Source organism: Platichthys flesus, chromosome 16 (genome assembly GCF_949316205.1).
Source record: "Platichthys flesus chromosome 16, fPlaFle2.1, whole genome shotgun sequence".
In the NCBI taxonomy this organism is placed as follows: domain Eukaryota; kingdom Metazoa; phylum Chordata; class Actinopteri; order Pleuronectiformes; family Pleuronectidae; genus Platichthys; species Platichthys flesus.
This window is the reverse complement of record NC_084960.1, coordinates 5,126,712-5,153,752: the sequence shown is the minus strand read 5'-3', so window position 1 is coordinate 5,153,752 and position 27,041 is coordinate 5,126,712.

Genomic DNA, 27,041 nt, shown 5'->3' with positions numbered 1-27,041 from the left:
TTATGTTTCACCCCAATTTTACAGCATCAAATCACTAATTAAAAATGCCAAAATGACAGAATCCATCTTTGAGAAAATGTTCGAGTTTTGGTCCATGTTCCATCTACTAACATGGAGGAGGCTGGATGACCTGTACCGCAGCCAGCCACCAGATGGTGATCAAAACGCTGTGGCTTCACTTTAGAGGAGCGGTCGTGTGGTCTGTCTTTACGATCTTAATACACGTTGAATAGATTATCATTCTTGGTCCCCAGAGGATGAAGCCTCCTGACTTTAGTGATCTTCTGACTTAACACAACTATTCAGAGTATTGCTGCAGAACTTGGCCCAGATATTAAAACTGCACTCGGGATGAATCTCAATGACTTCAGTGAACTTCTGAACTTTCATCAAGCGCCGACAGCCGGGCCGAGGTTTCACTCGTCCTGTGAAATATTTCATAGCGGCCGCTGGATGAACTGATGCCAGATTTGCACAGAAGAACGGATATTAATAAATTGATCATCCCCTGTTGGGACATAACTTCAAACTGTTCCACTGGTCAACATTTAAAGAATTTAGCTTTAATGGCAGATCAGGACGTCCTCAAAACGTCTTCACACAATCAATGGCAGTTGTAAACCCAACCTCCAGCCTGCAGACCTTTGCTTTCAACTACTACTTCAACTACTGCAGCTCTTTTTATTCACATGTACAAACTAATTGATGAGTGAAACGTGTTCTCAGCTCAGCCTGCTGCATCTGAGTGTTTTCACTGTACAGGGCAGAGCTCCGGGCTGTGGAAGCAGGGGAAGAAAGAATTGTCCACCTGCATCTACTCCCTCCAGATGTTCTGATGGAGAGTCACAGCTGCATGACGTAAATGCTCCTCCTCCTCCTCCTCCTCCTCCTCCTCCTGCATCATCACCCTGATTTGTTCTTTTTGAAATCCCTGTCTCTTCCCCCCCCCCCATGGATTACAGATTGTCGACCTCCTGCTCACGTGCTCCTCTTACAAGGTCTTAATCCCTCCGGGTTTTATTCATAGTTGCCTCGTGCTGCTGCGGCTGATTTCTGAGTGGACTGATCTCCCTGTAAGAGATTCTCTGCTGCTACGTCGAGGAAATCGTGACCAACATATGTAAACATCCATCGAACTCTCTTTATTACAGTGCACACAATGGGACTAAAAGACCCTGAGAAAATATTCTATAAATTATTTCTAAATGTCTAAGGTCTTGTCAGTGAAAGATGCACATTTCCAAAATACTACTAATAATGAGGTTTTAAAAAGCTTCTTCATGGTCACACATTAACCCTGAGTTCACCGTACAAAATAAATATTTTAATCTAGTAGCTTACTTCTGTTTTCTCAACAGGTTTTTCATGATGTTAGATTTATTGAATTCACTCTGGAGTGAACTGTCTTCTGTGGAACTGAAGCTGTGCTCTAGGTGAACTGCTACTAAATTATAAGTTATTCATTCCGACCTTAAAGTTCTTTTGCATCAAATAATGCAAAACTGAAAAATATGTCAACAAGCAAACATACGGGAAAAAGTCATCACGGGAATGATGATCTCACTGGGAAACTCCCCTGGAAGTACATAACTGCTCATAAACTCACAGACAAACTAAACCATCTTTATAAATTTGAATAATATTACATTAATCTTGCCACGAAACTTTAAGTGAGAAATAACCAATCTATTAGCATAACCGGTCCATTAAATAAAGCATTACTGAATTTATTTCATGTGGCATTACTCAACATTTCAACATCCATGATGTAAAATACTTCCCCAAAAAAGTATTTAATAAAATTACAAATTATGATTAAACTAAATGTCAGAGTTGATTCAAATTTAACCAGATTTAAGTATTCATTGAATTAATCTCACCAGAGCCATTAGTGAAACTGAGGCAACGACAAAAAACATAAGCTTCAGCCAAATCCCCAAATAGGTGTTTTAAAAAGCTTCTCTGGGTCAAAGTCTTATGAGCAGACACGAGTTCACAAACAGTGACACACAAGACACACTGCACACACACACACACACACACACACACACATACACACACACAAACGCACACCCGACAGAGGAGATAAATGATAAATGGCAACCCCTCCCATATCTCAGAGCCCCGATCCGACCACCTCTGGGATCATCGTCTGGAATGAGACTTGATGAGAAGCGAACCCGCTGAAGCAGAAATCCATGCAGTGGTGTCACCGGAGCTGAGCAGCACCTCTGCTCTGTGTGACAGGCTTCGTGTGAGATTTATGACCCGGTTCTGAGAAAGCACCGTGGTCAGTTGGATAAAGGTCACGGCTCGAAATGAGACCGGTGTTGACACAGGAAGACGAGGGCTTCGATATTAAATCAAGTGACAGGAGCTGAAATGTGAATTAAATTCCTACCAGGGTGTTTTTCAGCTGCATCTGCCAAAAATGGGATTTTTTGTTTCAACAGAATTCACCACGATGGAATAAAAATGTTGATGACGATGCAAACATAAAAACAAACCGAATGTAAATATGACAGGACAAACTAAACGGTGCCATAAATGTAGAAGACGAGGATTTTGGTGATTTTGGTGATTTTGGTGAAGTCTGGACAAACTTTGTTGAGCCGCTTTTCTGTGACCTTGAAATTTGAATAACTCGAGTTGAATGATTAAGCTTGTGAAAGCTGCTTTGCCTGTGTTCTCAGAGTGAAATCAAAGAGATCAGTGTGGGCTGGTGCACACTGCACTCGCTGCCACTCTGTGTTAGATTTAACACAAACATGCATCATTAACTATATTATATAAAAACAGAAGCGAAGGACATGGTCATTAATATTTTGTGTTTACAGTAACATTGTGTTCACACTGATTATAATCTCCTTCCTCTAAACCTCGAGGCGCTCCTCTCTCCCTGTGCTTCCTCCTCATAGATTCAATCACACTCTGTCAGAGCGCTCGTCCCTTGAAGCCATGCAAACCAAGTCAATGGGTCTTTTTATGCACCAACATTCACTACAGTGAACCAGGTCCTGGCTAAACAAGCGGGGTGATTGATTCCCTGCCCCGTGGAGGCAGAGCACTGGCTTGTCTCCGTGTTGAAGGATCTCTGAGTATCACTCTCTGCTCACGGGCCTCACACGCTGCAGACTTTGTGGCGCACGCAGCAAAACAGAAACGAAGGGATAGCACTGATGCTCCGGGTGAGGACTCAGCATTATCACTGGGTCTTTTTCAGAAAGCCTTTACAAAGCAGTTTGATACTGCAGAGAGGCAAATCAATGTTGATTTAGTAGACCCTGGGAAAAGAACGAGAAACAGTTGAAAGTCCATATTTGCATCTTGACTGATGGTGATGAATTTCTTTTGCATATTCCTCGACGTAGGACACGTGTGTGTGGGGGGGCGGGGGGGGGGGGGGGGGCTCAGGCTAAACGCTGGGATGCTTGTGTGCATGATGTCCGGAGGTGTGACATCCTTCACAGTGACAGGACAGATCCTGTTATTGTCCACTGCTGCACAATCAGCAGCGCTACAACTCAGCACTGGTAACTCTGGGGGATGGGCTTGCCAATACACAATTAATCTCTCCTTAATGAGCCGTATCAATAATGTAGAGGATTGCTAAGTAATTTAGAAAACAATGCGGCTCCTGTGCAGATCTTTACAATTGGACTTTAATCCTAAAAAAACGCGCCTTCATCAGTTCAGGGGAGTTTGAGTCTCAGGGTTAAAACGTGAAAAGTACGCCGGTAATTGATAATATTCACGATGATGCTGCAGATCACTGTGTGTGTTGCATGTGGCGCATGAGGACACACTACTTGTGGCACTTGTGGCATGTTTCCAATGTCAGGAAAAAAGTCACCGCAGCTGCAGCGTCCTAATTTCGGCTGATCCCATAATCTCCCAGATATCAGCCCGACTGTGGGAAAGTGACCTCGCTGTGTTTCGGTGCCAGAGCTGAGTGAGGCATCAAATCCTGATCGGGCCAAACATTGGCTTGTAAAAATAAAAAACCCAAATACTCCATACTACAAGCTGCTGCTGCCGTATGGAGCTGGAATTAGACCAAGATCAGGGACTGCACATCTGGGTCAGACTATCTCCTGCCAAGAGAAAAACCTCCACTGGGAAATTCAAGTTAAACTGAAAAAGGTATTTTGTTCCGTGCAATCAAATCTGACACCAAATCTTTCAACTCTCCAGTTTACCCCCCCCCCCCTTAAATGCACAATTTAATTTCTGTTGCATCATAACCTTTGCTCTCTCTCTCTCTGTGTGTATTTGCTCTCCGGCGTCTAAGTTTTGTTCCAGTCGTTTTGCTCAGACGATGGAGATGTTGTTAGTCAAGTGTCGGGTGATTGCTGTAGATTCCTCGTTATCCGTTTGCCCACCTCATCATTCCCTCGGCATCGGGGGACACATATTTCATGACCGAGAGCTTTGTGATTGTTCCGGTGCCTTTACCACAGACGCCCAGTCTATAATTTACATCCCCCCCCACCCTCCCTTCCCTTCTCCCGCCGTCTTGTATGTGGGAGCAGCGCTCATAAAACACCAGTGACTGCTGGCGCGGCTTAGAGGTGTGGCCGGCCATAAAAGTCTGGGGCCAGCTGATGATAATGTGCTCACCAACGCACTGGGCCCTATCAGGCTTGTTTTATGACCCATCGAGCGCAGCACACACACACAAACCCACACAAATACAGACACACCTGTGTGCATGTGTAGACGCTCGGGGGGGCCGCAGCATGCAGAACTGAAGAAATACACATTGTGCACACTGTAAATGGTGCACAGAGGAAAATGCACACGCCACACACGGCATTTACTGAAGGAAACGTTGCGGTGATCGACTAGGCATCGTACATTTGTGCACACGATTCTAAATGTATCCAGCATCACACGCAGAACACAAACACTCGGCTGATCTCAGTGTTAATCCTGTGTGCACATGAGTTACAGCAGGTAAACATCCAGTCCTTTGTTGACTCATTGGGTCTAAAATCTCCTCTTACGCTACAAGCAACAGTAAACATGTCTGCTGCGTTAGAGGATTCAACTCCAGGAGCAAAACAACAGAGCCGTGGGATTCAGAGAGAGAAACATAATTAAAGGAAAGTTGGCAAAATTACAGCTGGGTTCCTGAAGCGCAGCGAGATGTAATGGGGATAATATATATATCACACTTGTATATTATTGTGCACATCTCCGGAGAGACAAATGGCCAGTTTCACATTCTAGTTTTGCCAAAATGAAATTTCAGCCGAGGATAACAAATGGTCAACATCACAAATTCTGATAAATAAGTAATAAGGGGTGTAAAAAGTTGTGCGACCATTCTATCACATTATCGCCGCTGGCAGCACCACTTGCAGTTAAACTCAGTAATGACATCAGAATTTACTGGACGGAGACGAGTCGTTACAGTAACTACCTGCACTGTGTCACCTGACTGGAGAGATGAGGCATCGACTCGCGTGTTGCAGATCACACGCCTGCATTTGCATGTGCAGAATGTGACCGGCTGACGGATCCCCCCCCGACGCAGGACCCCGCCCGTCATTAGGACCCAAAAGGCCTTACAGTGACTACTTATTGATGCAGCCAACATGTGACAGCTGCTAATAAATATCCATGCATGCTGGACCGTACAGATCAGAGCTGCATTAATGATCCGCTGCAGGCCCGGGGGGGGGGGAAGGTGAGGCTGCAGGAGAGGACGAGAGCGGGGGGGGGGGGGGGGGGGGGGGCGTCCCCGTGTCCAGGCTGGCGTCTCGGAGATGACAGTGATTAATCGTCTCAATAAAACGGGCGCATGCTGAAAGAGGATCTGCTTTTTTCATGCGTGTTCTCATCTAAAGAACGTGAGAATTTGCCGTTTAAGATGAGATGTTTCACTATAATAATAAGTATTTGTCTCCTGTCGGCTGCTGTAATCCACGGCTCCTGTGGGTGTTAAAAAACTCAATAGTAACCGATGCAAGAATTATTCCCTGTGACACAATTTTAAAGATAGTAAAAAAACCCACAACATTCTGGATCCACCCCTTGATCCGGATCTGTGCCGAGATCTGATGGGTTCTTTACTGGTGGGATGTGTGGGAATAATCTGATTGTAGCTATGAGTTAGTAAAGTATTGAGGAATCTGTACTTTTACCTAAATAATGAACTTCAGTTCGTAACAGAGAAATAAATATTAATTAATACATGTTCTTAAAGCTTTTTCCCGTTATCTTTACTGTATTGTTTTATTTTAATCCATTTTTAAATGTAAAGAAGTTCTGAGGAAACCAGAGCTGTTTTATTTATCACTCAGCACTAATGGCCTCCACTCACAGACTGTGGGATATAAGATGAAAGAGGAGGCGGTGACTGGGGGATTATGTTGCAAAAGAAATCTGGAAGGGGCTAAATTATTAATAATGACGTGTCAGAGCTGCTCTGCTATAAGTATTACATATAGAAGTACCATGAGTAAAGCTACTGATGTTTTAGTCAACAGCTCCGTTCTTGTACTTTACTGCCTTCAAAGTTTGCTCTGCTTTACTTTTCCATCTTCTTCCTCAGTTTTGAAACTTATTTCTCTTTTCCATCATAAACAAAACCATGATTACTTCACAAGCCCCAGAGAACTGGAAACTCATCAATGCATATTTCATGGAATTGTTACAGATTAACATAAAATGAAATGCTGGAAGCAATGAAACCGAAATTACAGACGGCAGAAGTAGCTGTTTTTTTGTAAATCGTTTCCATCACAAGGGTTTATTGTGAAACCGAATCAGCCAATTAGGAAGCATCTGTCCACACAGCAGGTTGTGTAGTGAGAGCGTTTTTCAGTTAGATATCAACAGATTGAAAACTATATATCAATGATTTGATTGAGGGGCCAATACAGGTATAAAAACAAAAGATGAAGAAGTATTTTGGTGGTTTGCCAGTGGAAAGCTTTTAATGTGAAGCTTTACCACAGGTCGGATACGGCTGGAAACCAGTGACAGAACAAACAAGATCACAAGAGAGGAGCTGAAGTCCAAACCACAGACTCACATGAGCTCAGCTGCCAGAGACACAGCTAAGGGGAGGAGGCCGTCATGGGCCGACACCATTACCAAGCTGGGCACCAGAGCACCGTCACTTCCCCTGCTGGGAGACTGTCGAGGAAATATATGCCACCCTGGTTTGGTTTGACTGGAGCTAATAGAAATCACCTACAAGTGTCCCACAACGCTCTTAACAACTAGACCCAGGCTCTGTGATCTACTGGGCTCTTCTGGGTCCAAATTTATCAAAGCGCTGACAAGTGAGCATTACCTCCATTACTGATGTGAGGCAGTGGAGCAGAATAACTAGGACGTCCTGCTACTCTAGGCTGGGTCCAGAAATTATAATCACATCAGTGAAGGATTCCACTGACACTGGTTTTCAAAAGCTCCAAATCCCACTGGGCTCACACGAGGTGAAAGTGAATCGGTCAACCAACACTGATATGAGCCGGTGCCATATGATCACTGGGAGCCTCTTGTGCAGTTATTTGTTGAACTTGCACATGCAAAACTCAGCAACACTATATAGAGAGAAGGGGGGGGGGGGGACTGGTTGAATTTGTCGGAAAGTCAGCAAACATGCACCATCAACACACTGTGATGAAATACGAAGCAGTTGTTTGAAAAACGGCCTCAATTTCACATTGTTGAAGAAAGTGAAACATTCTCCGGATCCGCCCCCCCTTATCGACTTCACTTCCAAAGTGAATGGATCCTCTCCTGGGTCTTACTCGCCGCCCTTCCACCTAGTTTTAACGACTCAGCAGTTATTGGCTAATCCTGCAAATGGAAAGACAAACAGAAACTGACAAAAGCTCCTCGAAGGAAGTAAAGTTGAACATGTTCTTATATATATACATCCATAAGATTCTCTGGAGTCACACAGTGCTGCTTCAGGCCGATTGTTAGAAGCCCCTATTCTTTCTACGTGCTCTATATTTCATCATCGTCATTACAGAGGGTTCATGTGACATGAGCACTTCAGGGAAATGGATGAAGAGATGATATTTAGATCTGTTTGAAGTCATTTGTGTCATCAGTGTTCATGCCAGCTGCCCACATGAAGAAATCAGGAGGTGATTGACTGTAATGAGCGTGACGTCTTCTACACGAGTGAACCTGCTCAACTCCAGCACTTTGCTCCAGGAATCGAGAAGAGAATCATTTCTTTAAGTGTGGAGGACACGGGGCAGAAACTGAAAACAATTCAGATGACAGCCCACCATGACCAGTGAGCTCCTCACTGCTCCCAGAGGTGGGCCCAGTTCGTTCATAACTCGGTTTGCCGATACAACTCTCAGCAGTATCTTCCCTTTAATCATCTCGCACAATACTGGCCAGACAAAATCCTCCCATGTCCCCAGAAAACAATATATCCCTCAATAACGCTGTCAGGACGTATTCATCACTGCGAGTCCTGGTCGGCTACTCGCCCTCGGATCTCTACATTCTTTAAATAAAAAAAGAAAAAGAAAAGGGAAACACAACATGGAGGAAACGGCCGCTCAGAGGCGTCCTGACGTATGTGACAGACGAAACAATTAGCCGCGCAGAAATTAGTTTGAGTTTCTAAAGGCAGGAAAACAAATGAGAATCTAAATAACTGCGCGAGTGGAAGAATTAAATATTTACGGGAGATTAACCGGTGTGGGCAATGAAGGCTGATGCAGCGGTAGATTTTTTAATTTGACCGAACGAATTACAAGCACCCAGGGTTTTTCTCTGGAGCTGTAATCTAGTGAGGCGTGGGGGAGGGGGAGGGGGGGAGGGGAGGAGAAGCTTTTCAGACGACATGTTGACCATTTTGTGAAAATAAAGTTCCCCCCCCGCCAGGGGCGGACTGGCCATCGGGAATACCGGGGACATCCCCGGTGGGCCGATGGCCGAAAATATAAATCCAACGGCCCATCACTATGATGTACCGGCCCACGCCCATCATCGCATCAGCCCTACAATGGTTGAAACAGCGGCACAAGCGTAATTTTCTCCAAGAGCTATACCTATCTATTCGCACTGACTGCTTTTATACTGCTACTCGCAATCGGTCTTCACACTCATGGTGACTATTTTTCGATTTTTTTTTAAGTGTCTTTTAATATGTGTTTTACAGACTTCGGAAGTCCAAAGTAAGAAAAGATCTCCACCTTATTAATAAACACCTCTAAATTGGTTCTTACACAGCCGAAGTGTAGAGAATTTGGATTTGCATACATACACGCAACGCGGCACCCAGTTATACGCATGCGCACAACCCATGAGGCCCAGGTGGGCCGCGCGCCGTGTATTGAGTGGGCCGGTCTGACAGAAACTCCCGGGCCACTTTTTTCCCCCAGTCCGCCCCTGCCCCCCGCTGATGCTAATGAAACCGTTTGAGGGCGACCAGCTCTTGTTTGGGGGGAAAACTGATGAATAAATCTAGGCTTTTAAGTGAAGGAAGAAAAACAAATTCAATGAGTTAAAAAAAAAAAAAGTTGTTTCCTCACTCACTCAATCAGACAAATTGCGGCTTTACACCTGCAGCAGATAATATAATGGCCGCGCCTCAATAACAGTTACACTTGCTTTTTAAAAGCCTATTTCTGGACCTGTCAAAGGATATTTGTGTGCCTGAGTGACGTTAATGGATTGAGCTCTCAGGCTGATGTATTTAGGAGGTGAGGTGGGGGGGGGGGGGGGGGTTTCAAATCAGACAGGTTGTCAGCCGAGTACATGTCACTGCAGGGAACAAAACCATGTTGAGTGCAGTATCATCTCCGGGCGACGCACGCACGGCCCAGACGGGTCAGAGCGAGGGAGACACGTCCATGTGCTTCACGAGACGGGGATTAAACCTGTAAATATTACCTCTGTTGTACGCAGGAATCGGGTTTGACGGCAGAGTTCAGCACACGTGATGTGCAGAATAACCTTCAAGTGATAAATAATCGACCGTGTGATCTGCGTGTGGGAAGCTGCTGAAAGTTACATGAGCAAAAAAAGTGCTGAAAATCACACGTTCATTCTGACGATGCAGTGACAGAGTTCTGTTTATGTTATTTATTTATTCATTCCTCCCCTCTGGTAGGCGCTACAGATCTCCGTTCACCGAAACCTCCAGACACAAAAACAGTTTCTTCCTCCTCGCCGTCTCACTTCTGAACAGCCAATTGTAATAAGCACACCTGCACTTCTTTTCTTGGACCGTGGCACTGTTCGGACTGTTTGTATTGTTATGTATTGTTTGTTTTGTGTATTCTGTGTAAGCAACTGAGAGCCATTTCACAGAGTCAAATTCCCTGTTTGTGCAAACTTAGTTGGCCAATAAACCTAACTCTGATTCTGATGAACTTTTAAGTTCTAAAACGTGCTCATTTGGCCGAACGCTGCAGCTTCATAGCGAGCAGTCTCGGCAAGAAAGCAAGTAAAAGCATCTTCTTTTAAACATCCACTTCCTCCTGCTGAGGAGTCCTTTAGCAAGGCGCTGCCTGTCTGCCGCAGTACAGCTGCTCTGCCGCTGACCCTGCACTCACAGCTCCATCCGTAAAACATCATTTAGCTGCAAATGGCGTCATAAATTATTGTTGCTCACCAGGAGGGGATAATGGGTTTCTAGTGCACTACCATTAAGGCAGGCTGTTGTATTTTCTCTATCCCCTATTTTAGCTCTGGCGAATGGACAAGCTGTTCTGTGCAGCTTGGGACTCTGTGTTCACAAATGATCATGTTCGACTTAAACTTGCAAATATACACATTTCTGAACCATTATTATCATTAGTTGGCTTTAATAGTGTTGTTTTAGGTTCATTTCCCCTCTTTGAACATTAAAACACCTCATTCTTCACCGAGGGGGCTGGAGCCAATCCCCGCTGACATTGGGCGAGAGGCGAGTGGGGGGGATGGGGGTCCACCTGGACAGGTCAATGAGGGGACAGCCTGCTTTATCCCTCAGTCACCTGTGATTAATACGTATTTTCAATCATTTCTTTTTTGCTGTGTTGTGGATTAGTTTCTGAGCAGGAAACGTAATCCTTGCAACTGTTGGGACAAAACAAAGAGGAACCACAGACCTGACAGTACATGGTTTTCCCACTGACCTTGAACGTTGCCTTCAATCAGCACCGAACTTTCTATTTCTGTGTCTAATGCTTCACCACATTGACCAATAACACGGACAGATTTCCACTTTACCTTGTGTGAATATTACCTGGGAGGGGGGGAGGGGATCTCTCACGATGATTTTGATTGGTCTACACAAATAAATCCAGAAAAAAAACATTTATATATACGTGGCATCATGAAGAAGTGACAACAATATCCTAAAACGACATCATATATAGTTTAAAAATGCATTTTCAAGGTATCTCTACTTCTTTTAGGACTACATAGACATAGGCCTATAATGTTGATGATGTTTTGCAACCAACAAGATTAGTTACAGCTTATTTAGATCAAAAAAGCCATTCATCACCGTACGGTATAAATTAAATCATTATGATAATCTATATAACATTCGGGGAGACTATATAATGTGTGAGTGAAGGGTATTAGCCCCCCCCCCCCTCCCCGCTATCTTTCTCTTTTGAAACCATGTGTCTGATTGTGTTACACAACTTCTTTTAAAGCCTGAACAGACGAGATTACATAGTGGTTATTAAACTGGAGGTGTTTTAACTTTCTTTAATTACACAAGCAACCTCGCTGCTCCTCCTTTTTCACTGTTCTTATACACACGCTTTCCTTGAGGAAAACTAATTATACTTTGATGAAGCATGCGCTCAAGATTTATAACAGTGGGATCTGCGCTTCAGAGTCATTTGTTATCTTTGATTTACATGATTTAAGAAAACAGATAAAAGAACAAAATAAAGGCAAGGAATAAATGTGTTATCAGCTCGGTAATATCTCTAACATCAGTTTAATCTTAAGAGATTAATTACTCCAGCTGCACGATAACTTGATTTTTAACGGAAGAGCTAAAAACTTTACATCATAGCAAGTAGAACACCTGTGTTGTGAGTTTTTTGGGGGAATTTATTTCTTTCAAATAATACATGCGCTTATCACAAAATCCAGCAAAAGAAAACTGTTGAATATCTATGAATAAAAATGTGACACTCTCCCACTGGTGCTCCGCAGTTTTTCACAATAAAAGGTATATGAATAACATGGGATACATTGTCTGGCTGTTTGAGGGCTGAGGGTGGAGCTGGCCTGAGGAGAAGGTGACCTCAGCTGCTGTTTAGCACCTCCGGGGCCCCAAAAGGAAGTTTCAGGTCCAAATTTCATATCTATAAAATGTCAACTTTTCACTATCGAAAAAGACATTATTGTTTGGCAGGATGACAGTGCAACTTCAGGATTAAAATCTGAGCGGGTTCGTGCCAAATGGGGTCGAAAGTTGCTTCAATCCTTGAGGGGGCAAATCATTTGAAACTATTAAAAGTATTTATTCACACCCGATAGCAATAAAATGTCATTTGTCGATTGAGAAATGTCCTATTGTTCCTTGTTCAAAGCTTTAATTAAAATGCATGCAAAGCTTTTGATGGAGCACCTGCAGCTCTAAGGCCTCTGAATACTGCAGCATGACTCTGCCGCGGCGGTGATCACAATATTATGATCATGACATTATGTTTATTTTATATCGCCCACCAAAAGTTTGGCTCCTTTTGTCTGTCAGCTTCAAACACCGTGATGTGTCTGTGTGCAGAGAAAACGACATTACATCAGCTCCACAGCCGCCTGTACAGCCCGAGGGCTCGCATGTCGAGATCACACTCGACTCACATGTGTGAGGATGTTGCACGAAAAACACGAGGCTTTCACCGAGACCCCCCCGCTGTTCAGAAAGTGCTGCAACACATTTGCAAGCTGTAAAAAAAAAAAACGTGTGCAGCTGATACACAGTGCAGCACAGAATGAAAAAGGTGTGCGTTTTAACGACCTTCACAGGGAACACGGTCCCTCGACTGACCCTATGGGCTGCAGCACGGAAAATTACAGAGCTCGTCCTGATTGGTTAAAGGAGTTCATGCAACTTTTAAAGTGCAGCTCTGCACTGAGGGCGAAAAATAAATAAGATAAAACCTATTACAGAGCAAAGGTGCTTCATGCTGGGCTCACCATGTGGGTTCGAATGTGTGTTTGTGTGTGTGTGTGTGTGTGTGTGTGTGTGCATGTGTGCTTGAAAGAAGCTTTACAAAACACAAAGGAGACACAAAGACGAAAGCGGTAAAGTTGTTTCCCCGTCACTGCTACAGTATTGTGGTACATTATGAAGACGCATCATACACTGCGGTCTACATTCAGTTTATTTAACAAAGAAAGGGAATGATTCATCCCTCAGGCAGATAGGAGGAGGAGGAGGATGTTGAGATGAAGGCAGGACAGGAGTTGACAGCAGCTCCCGGCAGCATGTGGAGGGACTGGAGGAGCAGGACAGGACCAGAGGTGACCAGATGAAACATGAGAGTAATGGTAAATAACAGGATAATTGACAAAGTTCACTGCAGGAGTAAACAGATGCAGAGGAGAGGAGATGGTGGGTGGTGGCACCCGAGAGGCTGCAGTTTATTTATATTTCCATGTTTGCGCCTATTTCCATGTTTCAATCCCTCCTCTCCTCTCCTCTCCTCTCCTCTCCTCTCCTCTCCTCTCCTCTCCCTCTCTCTCGAGGAAATAAAACCTGAGGCTCTGATCTGCAGCATCAGCAGCAGCGAGAGCAGAGGTGCTTTCTGTCACTTTGACAGGATGCAGAGTTACTATACAGAGGGAATATAGGAGGCCTATTATCCCCACGCACGGCACACACAACCCCTACTGTAGAAGCAATTTCATACATGAAGATATACTGTAACCCAAATCCATTAATTTCCATATGTGCAAGCGACGGGGGAATATCAGTCACATTCACATGCGGGGGTGGGAAAACAAAAGAAGGCGAGGTCCTAACAAAATACGCCCGTGAGCTGAGACACATTCACGGGAAGCTTCTCTCCTCGGGGATGTTAATGCTCTGACTGGTCACAGGGTTGAAGAGCAGCGTCTGTTATCCAGCTTGTAATATCCACTTATAAACACCAGAGCTCCTAATTCAAATTGAGAGTTCACGTAACAGATGCATGGAGAGAAGATGAGTTTTTTACATTACTTCACAAGACTAGTTCCTCTGGATGCTGCCTGAGACTGATATGGATGAGATCAATATAATAAAAGCATCAACACCATGATGAAGAAAAGGGACTGGATGAGAAAGTGGTCGGATATTCTTTCCTGGAAGTAAATTCCCTAAATTACTTGATAATTCATCCAGAAGTTTTTGCTTAATCCAGCAAACTAACAAATACACAATAAAATGCACTAGATCTGGATTCTTATTTGGATCTGCAGCAATCAGTCTCCTGATCTTGCCTGATATTTGTGAATCAAGATCCTTGAATTATTCTGTGAGAAATCTACAAAAATGTAAAAGCTAAACGGTAAATGTTAAATGTAAAAAATCTAATCCTAGATCCGATCCTGATATGAATCAGTATCTAACTTTAAACCCTCCATGACCCACATCACATCCTTACCTCCAGCTAGATTCAGCACATTGACTCCTCTGGGAATGAAACGGTCTTTATAAATGAAATTGCTTTTCCTTTCACCAGTTTTCATGAGAATACATCTTGTAGTTTCTCTGTTATCTTGCTTCCAAACAACAATTCAAATCGACTTCCTAGGCAGAGGTGATAAAAGGCTAAGTATGAATAAAAAGGACAAGACAAACGCCTGAGTTTACATGTGGGTCAGTAACATCTCACTGAGGGGGAGCACAAACTAATCCAAAGCTTTGGAGCAGAACAAAAAAATGCACTTTCACCTTTTCTCCTTCGGCCTCGACCCTTGGACGGCCAGGAGACGCTGGTCCGGGATCTGAGGGACCTCAGAGGAGATACTGAATCCTGAATGAATCATAAATAACACGAAAAGACAATTCATCTTTGCGTCACTGGTGCTTTTTGCAGAATCAATATGTGTTCACACTGTGGCTGTATTTGTCTTTGCACAGTCGGGCTCGTGCGTCCTGACACTGGTGCAGTGCGAGGAAACACCAAAAGGTTTTCATATGTTGTTTCTCTCGTTCTGGATGTTCTCTCTCGATCATCTTCTGCGTTTTAAAACTGAAGTGAATTATTGAAGCCTTTCGTAGCAATGAAGGCAATTTTAAAAAATACACACAAGGGGGAGAAGCACACAGAGGAGGAGGAGGTGGGGGAGAGGAGGAGGTGAACCAAAACCCAACGTTATTATTAATTTATCTGATTCTTTCTGCCCAAAGATGTAAAAGGAGCACGGGATGAAACTGCTCCAGTCAGTTTTCTGCAACCCAGTTTGCTTATTTATTCATCCCTCTTTCTCCCCCTCTCTCTCTTGCCCTCTCTCTCACTTGATATTTCCAAGACACGTATCGACAGCAAGAAAACACAACTCACGCATCTTTGCAGAGTTCGGCATAGCACCAAGAAAGCTTTGATGTTTTTATACATGTGTGCTTTCCATGTGTGAATAGACACGCGTCCTCACAGACCAGGAGAAAGAACCAAAACTGGTCTCTGAAAAGACCTCACAGCTTAATCTGTGTTTTTCAAGGACCGCAAACGTGTGATTCCTTTTCAGCATTTCAGTGCTTGTATGGAACCAGTTCTCACCCGCCCACACACAGAGGCAGACGCTGACACAGGGCAGATCATCACGAGCCGACACTCGTGGCAAACTACTGCACAGGAAAATGCAACATTAGAAAAAAAAGAAAATCACTGAAAGTTGATTTAACTGAGGAGGGGAGTCATTTATCCACAGTCGAGATGTTCATGCAAATTCAATTCCCATTTGTATTTACCAGTGCAGAGCCCGTTCTAAACCTGCTTGTTTGGCCTGTGGTGATGCTGCTGGAAGGTTTCTGTAACAGTGACCTGCAGGACCCTGAAGCTGCACCACCGCTGCCGCACAAAGAGCTGTTCATCTTTTGTGTGTTTGTTTTAGCTCGACTCAGATCGCACAACCCCCAAACGGGAGGAAAAGCTGTTGCCGTTGTCATGAACACGCTGTCGGGTTGTCGTGAGTTACTTACGCCACTTACACGAAACCCAGAGCGCTGACATCGACCTCATCGCGTGTTCAAATTCAACAATGCACTTCTTCCAGCTATTAACAACACACGTGTTAAGCGTGAAGCTGGTGACACGAACGGATGTGGAGATAAACAAGCCACATGCAGACTGACAGAGGGTTCTGGAACCGGCAGTATAAGTTAGTATGATAAACCTAAACAGTTTGAGTTTCACTGTCCCTGCAGGTCATCTGTTCGGGACTCTTACTCATCCTGGGGACATGTTGAAGACACACTGCCTCACCCCCCACTACTGCAAGATGGCAAGGTGCTGTGTTTTATTCACTGTTTAAAATTGTAACTTCTACACTGCACTTCTCTGGGCCCTCAACAACGCACATGCCAAGAAGATGAAGGGCTCTGGAGATATGAGAGATTCCTGGAATTAGCAGATACAGAACGACAACAAGGAGAGACACAAGATCTGAAAGAGAAAGAGATAAAAACAAAGAAGCTCGAATCAAAGCCTCGTTCTTCTTTCATGTGCTTTTATAAAATCCTGTGCACTTCTGAATCATTCTTAAATTGATCGTTCCGAGTGAACAAAGATTCGCCGTCTACTGCGACAGACGTTGCAATGTCACCTGTTGTGTCACTGCTACTGTGTTAGGACTGTTATGTTCAGAAAGGTGAAATGTGTGTTATCGCCTGTTCTTGTTTCACAGGGTGTGACATGAGTTTTTCTTCCTGGTAGTTGGAGGAGTGAGTTGGGTGAGATGCTGAGAGAAAATGACGACTGGACAGGCCCTGTGTTCTTTCCAGTAAAACAAAGCTGACAAAAGCAGCAAACGCCTTGTAGCCCCATGACCGAGGGATCCTAGAATATATATCACACTGCGTTATACCATAGCCTGTCTCTAAAGGAGCTATAGGGGCCTGTTTACAGAGTGTGTGGAGGTATCTGTCTCCAGTGCAGCTTGATGGGCTGTGATTAGGAGCCATAAATGACCAAATCACATTTTTAACAGATCAGCCATAATGAATTAAAGCCTGACGGTAATGAACAGATGAATAAAGGGCCCTGACCTATGTCAATGTAGGTGTCAGGTCGACTGTAGGTGTCAGGTCGACTGTAGGTGTCAGGTCAGGTGTCTTGCAAGTGTCTACGACTGATGAAGACTGTAGCTGCGCTGCTTTACTTAGCCTCAACAACCAGTACGACAAAAACATTTCAATCTTATTTTATATCGAGTGGTTTTGTTTTTATAAATGATAATATATGTTTTTCAAATACAATGTACGTTTGTATGATTGAGCGGAGTAGCACAGTGGGCTGGACTGGAGGATAAATGCGGTTGAAGGTGATCAATAGTTCGGCCAAAGTCAAAGGCCACAAGAAAGATGAGTTAAAAAGAGGATTACAGCATGGTAACATGAGAGTGCATGGAGCTGATTAAGGAGGAGCAGCAACCACACACACATACCAGTACAGAGACACACACACAAACACACAAAGTAACACAGACATGGGTAAACTGGGGATAAACAAGAAACATAAGGATAATGGAAAACAGCGAGAACACAAGGGAGTGTGTTTTTCCCCTCAGTAAATGAAATCACGGTGCTTCACACATCGATGTGAAAATTGCCTTAAAGCACTTGCTCATTAATTTCTTATAAACTGTATGATGTTTACAGCACATGTGTGTGATTGAATCTTACGAGTCCCGGCAAGAATAGAGAACTAAAACACAAGTGTCCTGAGACTCCGATGAGGATCCTCACACCCTGAATGAGCTCGGCCATTATCGTAAAACAAACCGAGCTCAGGGTTCATTAAAGTGTTTACTCTGTTGCCTTCTCATGATTGCGTGGAGGATCAATACAATCACAGTCGAGCACATGCTTCTACCGCTTAGGTTTTTTTTACGAGAGTTAGCACTGGATTGATAATTTGCCTGAGCTGAATGACTCCCAGGAGGTGGAGGGAAGGAGGGAAGACCTCCAAGATGATGAATACGTTGAAGAACATGAATCCAAATCGTAAAGTCTCAGCGACATTAATAGTTGAACATGGTTCTCTGTCACAGGAGGGTCACTGCCAGGCCGCTGTGAATACATAGAAAGACCGGAACAGAAACGTGACCAATCACTGGGAAACCTGCCACAGTGGATTGGATGAGTAGCGATAATGGGTGATTCAATTTCAACTGGTTTTCCCTGGAGAGAGAGGAGCGGAAAGAGGTCGAGCAGACGAGGGATGGTGCAGTGACGGGGCTGAAGAAAGACCACATGCCCAAATGCAACAGGTTGTTTATAATGAAAGCAAGTGTCTAGTGATGTAATAAGATGGAGTATAGTTCTTATTTTGTAGTAGTTAATAAAGCCCAATGCAGTTAGCACGGGAGGTTGCAGAGGAGCAGGTTTTACAGCTGGTCTGGGATAAGCATACGGTCCAGACTAATAACTGGATCTAAGAAGGTGCCGTCTACACCCTGTTCGGGCCTGAGCCTCAGGGCCGCAGCCCTCCACTTGTTCCAGATGGTAGAGCACGCCGGTGATTATTCCAAGTAGCTATAACGAACTAAGCACACAACAGCAGCGCCAAGCACGAGCGTGCACAGGAGTGTGTTGTGCATCGACTCTGCTATTGTGTGTGTCTCTCGTGTGGTAACCATGACAATGCCTCTGCTGTTAGAAAGCAGTGTGCGTGTGATGAGCATGTGTGTATCAGATATGATACAGGAGTAGTTCCTCAAATGAAGACAGAAACTTACATATATCATCTCATTATTATTTGGTTTCAGTTTAAAAGACATATTTTTACATCTTTTGAGTAAAGGTTGTTATTTTAAACTCTTCTTTTTTAGCAGAGATGACAAACACTAACGTAATTATTGACAGTTTTCTTTTCCCAGCCCTAATTTGAGTCGTCTACATGCTAAATGTGTAGATAAGACCTTGAGCAGCTTAGCGTAGCACAGCATAATGACCTGAAACAGAGGGAAATAGCTAGCCTGGCTCAGTTCAATGGTAACAAAAGCAAAAAACACATTTTCCTCAAACCTTTATTAGTGTTTATAATAACTTCAATTTACAAACTTTCACTCAACCTTCACGCTGAAATGATTTGCTGTATCGCTGACGTGATTCAAAACTGTGGATTCTCTCTCAAACAACAATGAGGAGCTTCTCTCTTGTCCTGGACAACTGGGTATTGGAAATATAAAATGAAAATGGAAAATAGAAAAACAGAAAAATGACAGAAAGAAGAGGCAAACAGCTGGGAGGCAGGGAGTCTGTGTGGGTGAGGAGACGGCAGAGCCGAGGTTGAGCACGGCTCAGGAATTCCCTTTGACGCGAGCACCGAGCTGGAGGAGGAGATGTAGACTCACAGAGCTTTGTATTAAAATAAAAACTGCTTGTGTGACTGTTTTCTCACAAGATGGTCAGAGAGGAAGAAGCCGGGGAGGGAGAGGTTTCTCCAAAACACATAAGGCTCTGGTGGTATAGAGCTTAAATCAAATATTTACATCCAATTCATATGACCCCATCTACGCATTCATTATTAATGCTAAGACTCAACGGTTAAATCAAACATCATGCCCACTCAAACATAATTAAGTCGGAACTCAACAGTCGTTTTTACCCAGACTTTGTCCCTTCACTTCATTTTTTGCTTCTCTTTCTTCCTTCATCACTTAATGGGATTTAGTGATGAAGGAAGTTGTGTAAAAGGATGTCGTCCCACCTGTGGAGGAATCTGCTCCTATAGAGAAATGTTGAGGGGCTAGAAGTCTCCATCGGGCTCAGGCTGACGTTGAAGCAGGTCCGATTCTGATCACAGATCAAATCTTTTAGAGTGAATCAGTGGCTGTGGTCATCGTGGACTCGTGGTCATGAGCAGTGGCTAAAAGCCGATGCTGCATGTCATGAATAGTGATGAGAGGAAGTGCAGCTGATTCTGCGCTCAGCCTGCAGGGGGAGTTCCTTCTGCACAGCTTCTCTAATGCAGTGGGGGGGGGGGCTGGAAGATGGCACCGCTGAGAGGAACCCATTTAGGCAGCAAAAAAAAGAGAGAGCAGAGCTAGGTGATTAAATTTGTATGCATGTGCTGCTGTACGTCGAGATGGTACATCCAAATATAACCTCCGGTTTGGTTCTGCTCGTGTATTCTCCAGGGATCTTAAAATAACTTTTCTTATAAAGAGCAGGGTTTCTTCTTCCTTTCTATAATCAGGATAAAAGTCTGAAATGATTTCAAAGTTCAGAAATATGAAAACAGGTGCACAGAGCAAAACACTCACGCTGAGCTGCTCCTCTTGGTCAGCACTTCTCTGTGTTAGGTAACTGTCTGTTCCCCACATCAGAGACATTTGGTGCAGTTTTAATCCATTGCCCTAGCTCTGCGGAGACTTAACCAGTGTGTCTGTGTGTGTGAGTGTGTGTGTGTGTGTGTGTGTGTGTTTTTCCTTGTGTGTCACATTCATTATGCATGTATTTTTAGACCCCCTACAGCTGCTAATAGATGCTTTATATTCTAAGAGCATGTAGCAACATCGCAAATTATCGTACACATGTAAGTGAGTGTGCAGACAGGCTCAGACAGACTTGAAAACTAGATGCACACACACACAGACACAGACACACACACACACACACACACCGACACACTAATCAAGTGGATGCGTTGTCTGCACACTAATGAGGGTTAATATCAACTAAAGGAAATATTAGGTACAGAAAGAAATTAGCAAAAATGCTGATTGTAAATAATATTTCTTGTTTTATTTTCATGCTTAATAACTGAGTCAAGAGGAGTCTGACAGCTAAAGAATTCAAAAGTTTAGGATGAACTTTTGAAGGTGCTTTCAAATTAAATAATATTGAAATTCAATCTCCTAAACTCGGCAGAAATGGGAAAAGTAAACTCAATCTTCTTTCTCATATCCTTCAAACAAGTCCTCTGTGACGTCGTGCTGAATGTAAAGCTGTACTTTTTTTTTCAATTTGCACAAATCAACCTGTGTGATGATGTTTTCATGACTCACACAGCTTTGTCACTTGAAGAGCAGCGATCTGAAATGTACTCCTGATGACCTTCAACTTTAATCTGCCACAGATCGTGTTTTCCTCTCTGTCTCGGTCTGAGTGGGCTCTTACTCCCTCATCTCACCAAAAGGACATAAGCCCCTCAATCCTCTCATCTCTCCCCGATGACGACAGAGTCCACAGGGACTCGGATCACAGGAGAGGGAGAACGAGGCGAGGGAGGTGGACGCATTTTGGCGGCCTAATTTGGTTTGCTCGTGCTCTTTTTAAATGTTTACATGCATCTTTATGAAGGACTAATGCTAACAGCTCATCATAATCCCTTCATTTCCATTCCCCACCATGCCTGACTGCACCATTCTCCCCAAGAAAATCCCATAGAGACCCAGCAAAACTGGCTCCCAGTGCGGGAGGAGATGAGGTCCGGGAGAGAATGTCTTGTTCCTGGAGTCAAATGACTTTGTAGGTGATTAGTGACAAAAGTATTGTTGGAGTGGACTGTACAGAGCAGAGCAGCATGTAGAGTTAATACAATGGATCCATGTGGTGGATGTTGATGATGCATTAGTCATTAGTTTAACTAATGAACAACACTAACTCAACATACTCTCCATAATTTATGTCTCTACTTCCTCTTCTGATTTCAAAATGTAGCCAAAATATATATGAGTTCCCGCAGATACACATGTTTGACCAATCAGGAATCTCAGCTTTCAATCATATAACTTAATGATAAGACACAATGATTAGAACTCTTGAACATACAACAGTGTCATTAAAAAAACAAAAAAAGACAGAAACCATCTTTGAGAAAAAGCTATTGGACACATGTGTTTGGTCAATGTCCCGTCCACTAACATGGAGGAGGGGAATTGCGACCTATATGCAGCCAGCAGGTGAACCAACAGGAGCCGTCATGTCATCCATCTTCATACACAGTCTATGGTGGAGAGATGACAGTGGTATCAATCTTATCTCATCTTATTCTGAACAATAAGGGGAAACCTGGCTTCATGCCCTGAGCAGCAGGTCCTCGGTTTGAGTCCCAGCAGTCACTCCCCTCCTCCGTCTCTCTTCATATCCTGTCTCTCTCCACTGTCGCTGTGTAATGAAGGCGAAGGACAATAAAATATACTTCCATTAACAGCTAACGAGCCGTTTCCCCAAATCTCTTCCTGTTCCTGTAGTTCAGAGCCGTGGTTATGTTCTCTGATGCAGCTGTGAGAGTTAACGTGACTGTAACTGGTTATTATTGTTAATCAAAATGCTATTGAGCAATAATCAGCAGATTTGAATGTGAGTCTTCTCAGGGTGGACTGGTGCACCAGTTTCTTTCAACACCACCAAACTGGTAATGAGCCCAGAAACTGTTAAAGAACTTGTTGTTCCTGAGTCTGCATGCCTCTACTGGGATTAGCAGTCAGTCCACAGGGACCATGTTTCCTGTGGTTTTAATATCTGTTTCTCTTTTTATGTGTCTGTTTTCAATCTAACTTTCAAAAATGTGACTTTCCAAACTGAATAAAAAGGAAGGAGAAATAAGAGGACAAAGAGAAGGATCGAAATGAATGAAAACAAAGAGCTTAAATGAGCAGCTGCAGATTATATCTGGCTCCTGGTCATGCGGTCTCTCGCTTGTCAGGGAGACGATCCATGCAACTTAAGACGTCCCTGAAGTGTAAGCAGAGCGTTGAAGCTAGGAAAAAGAAATCAATAAGCTCTGGGTGAAGAAAGATCCAGCACACATCTGGATTGCCAGGATAACGCTCAGGAGGACACTCGGCTCTTGATGATGTCCCTGGAGACCAGACAGAGGAGGATCAGGGGTCGAAGGGGACGAAGGTGCTTAAGGAGAACTCAAATCTGGAGGATGAGGGCTGAAGTTGCTGCAGATGTTTCCCTGTGACTTCTGGAACAATCTTACTGGGATGTCTCTGACTTATTAATACGAGGCCTTATTGATCTGGTCAAGAGTTTGCAGAGGACATACTGCAGCTTAATGAAAGATCTGGTGACTAACAGAAAGAAGAACTCACGGGTTTGCCTTCAAACTTTTCATTCTTGGATGAACTCCAGTCTCTGTGTGACTGAAAGAACAAGTGCAGAAAATAGATGTATGCATATATTATATTATCATACAAATGTTGTTCCTTTACTTTAATGTTCTGAGGTGCAGAGGTCTTCCTCTTTGTTCTTCTTTCTCCTTTTGTTCACATTTGACAGAAGTTTCCCCCTGTGGTATTTATCACCATCATCATCATCTCACTCTGTCTTCCTCCCACTGTCTCTCTTCACGGTCCAGAGTTTAGACTGGTTAGTCTGGCAGGTGTCAGGTCAGTATAAAGCAGCAAAGCTTACACAAACCTCAACGAACAAAGTGCCTGAAAAAAAACGACACCTACGTATTGCGTGTGTCTTTGTATGAAAGAGAGAGGCAGAGATGAGAGATGTTTCCTTTCACAAAATGTCATTATAAAGCACTTTAATCTAGTGCAGTCGGTGGTGGTAATCTATCAAAAGGCCTCGTGGCTCAACAACGAGTTTTTTTGAAGCGAATGTTGTGTACAGTGAAAAAAGAATACAACACAGACAGATGCAGAGACTTGAGATAAGAAATTGTCACCGTGTGCGTGTGTCTTGTTTCTGAATAGACAGCAGTGTGACAGAATGAACACACACATGGAACAAATAAAAGAGCAAACACTTTCTACATAATCAATTATGTGCCCTTCAATGTCGGCTACGGTGATATCAAAATCTAAATATCATCATGAAATGGTCAATTAAAATGAAACAGGTCAAACTTGCATCCGCGGCCAAGAACAAAAGATCAAATGATGCCATATTGGGTCTAATATACATTACATTATATAACGCTCCACCGTTGATGCTTGTATAAGGCAGCCAAGCATTTTCCCTGGCTCCTGTTCAAACTACACTGATGCACGTCACGACTGCACCTGCTCAGTGTTCCCACGGACGTGCTGATGCGGAACAACTCCATCACGATGCCAGGTTTCTGAAACAGCTCCGTGAAAGACTTTTCTTTACTGTATGAAGGTTATTCAACACAATGTCCCTGCACCCATTTGAAAAAATACCTTTTTTTTCCACCTTAAATATACATTTAATCCTTTCCCCTTAAAAGTCAAAGGGAAAGTAAACGGGGGGGGGGGGGGGGGGGGGGGTAGTTATTTCTTAGAACCGAGTGTTGTGCTTTGTTATCTGACTAAATCTTAAAGCTCACAATCAAATCCTTCTGGGCTCAAATAAATCCAATATGTGGTTTTAAATATAATCCCAGAGATGAAGATATAGAAACGTCTTAAAGGGCAAATGGAAGTGTGGTGAGGGTCAGAGGGTATTACACTATAACGTGTTCTCCATGCATCATTGACTCCTTATTGACCCTTGTGACCTCCTCTCCCACTGATCTCATCTGATTAACCCCCCCCCCCTCCCCCTCACTCACTCAAGCTCTTCATCATAGCACCAGTGAATCCTTGTTATCGTGACCTCCACCTCTAACAGCTATTTCTTTTTGTCCTTCCACACGTATGGGAATTTGCTTTAATCACTGTCAGGGAGACTTGATGGAAGTGTCGTCGGGGGATTATGTCGTGAATTGTCTTGCCCCCCCCCCCCCCCCCCCCCCCGACTGCAGAGGGGAAGAGGGCATGTGAGGATAAGCAAAGGACGCGTGTGTCACAAGCGGCTGAGGGTCCCTCCATGTTTAGGAATGAGCTGCAAACATCCCTGAACACACACACTCACATAGAGGGAGAGAGGGAGAGAGGGAGAGAGAGAGAGAGAGAGAGAGAGACAGAGAGAGAGATGTTACACCGTCACAGGTTATGATAAAAGCTAAAAAAAGAAACAATGACTGTGACAAAACAACAACAACAACAACAACATGGCAGCCAGGTGGATGGTCCTTCCAATCCACCTGCTGGCTGCTGGGGAGGCGGCCCGTCACTGCTGATTACAGCCCCGCCACTGATCGCCTCATTTCCTCTCTCCCACTGTGGATACTCTGGAAAGACTTCAGCGATACACCAGCCTGCTAATCCTGGCTGCAGGGAGACACGCTCATTTACACCGACACACACACACACTGGATAAGAATGGAGGCAGTCGTGCGTGGTGTGCTTGGACAGCTGGGGGATTAAAACACCAGAGGAGAATCCCAGTTTCGGTTGCGTACAGGAGAAGGAGACAGGAAATTATAGTGACACCATCAATTATCCAGCTCAAAGTGGAGATGAGAAGTGAACTGCAAGCAGGAGGAGAAAAAGAAAAGGGAGAGAGGAGCGAGCCGAGATGATTGGTAGGCCGTAACTTCGGGGCTGACATTTACAACTTATAATAAATTGTACTGATTCAAGCATAACACCATTTATACCAGAATCTGCCCTGTTACAGTCACTTTAACTGTTGAATAATACGCCGGATCCTTTACAACACACTCCGCAGACAACCTTTAGAATTGGGGGAGTGAGAAATTCATCAGTCCTATTAAACCTTTCCACCTTCGGCAGATTGTGCCTCTTCTTCAGCCTTGTTTGTCTCTGACCTCCTCGTCCCTGTGATGCATTCACCCAGCTCCCCTCAAACATTCATTAGATTGCAGCAGTGTCCCGGGTGGCATGTGCATCATTAGAGGAATTGGACTCGGAGCTCTTTCCGGGGAGACGTCTGCAGCACTTTACCATTGAACCTGGGACCACGATGTCAGCACTCTGCACTGTGTGTGTGTGGGGGTGCATGAAAAGGCTGGAGTATGGGTGCATGCTGGATGTGTGTAGGCATGTGCACAAACAAACGCCTGTGTCAAGACGGAGGGCACGCTATTTACTGCATCAGGAGGATTTCATTTCAATCATTCAGGGAATCAAAAAAGAGAAAGAGGAGGAGGAGGAGGTGAAACCACAGTTTGAACTTTGTGTTCGGACCCACGCTGGTTTTGTGCTTCAGCTATAAAACCTTCGAACCAAAAAACTCATACTCACACAAAAAGTCCAGGTAGTTGCAGATAGAATTTTATTTTAATATGTGATTTAATTTATTTGATTGTTTAATTAAAGGTGCCCTTAAACTCAGATCTATGAAATCAACCGGGCGTCTCCCAAATCAGTTCACTTTCTTTCCGCTGTGATGCAGCAACAATCCAGCTCAAACGCCAACATGGTAATAATAAGGAGTTTGGGGAGAATATATAATTATAGTCTCTCATTCTCTCTGAGTGCAGCAGAAGAAACAGCAGACAATGTCTCTCATGGACTGTCAATTAACTTTGAGTCAGGAAAAAGAAAAGCAAGCAGAAAGTAATAACTTCCATCTCTGCTCTGTTTCTGTATCAGTGTCAGTGTCTGTGTGCGGGAGCAAACGAGAAGCTAAAGTGAGCTAAATGAAATTTGAATTTAATGCTACCAACTCTGAATAATAATAATGGTTTAATACTTTAATGAAAAAATAGGTCAATCTTCAATCACTCGGAAGCATTACTGAGATCAGCTTCTATCTGCACAATTCTGGGGATTCATCGGCCAAGATTTTGATATTCGTTTAGTAAAAATCTGAGTCAACATCCAGTTTTACGTTTGCAAAGTAAGTGGGGCAGTATATAAACTTTGAAACACAGTTTTTAGTAACTCAACAGTCGTCCTCACTACATCTGTGTTTCTTGGTGCGTTGCAGCCTCTTGCAGCAACGTGAAACCAACGGAAAGACTGTGCATCCTCTCACCTGCCTGTGCATGTGAATGCAAACCAAACAGGGACCCGCTCACAAAGCAACTGATCCATAGATACTAGAGCTAAAAAATATCTAGTTTCTTAAATGCCAATTTGAATGCCTCACTGGTCTTGTTTTATCCGTT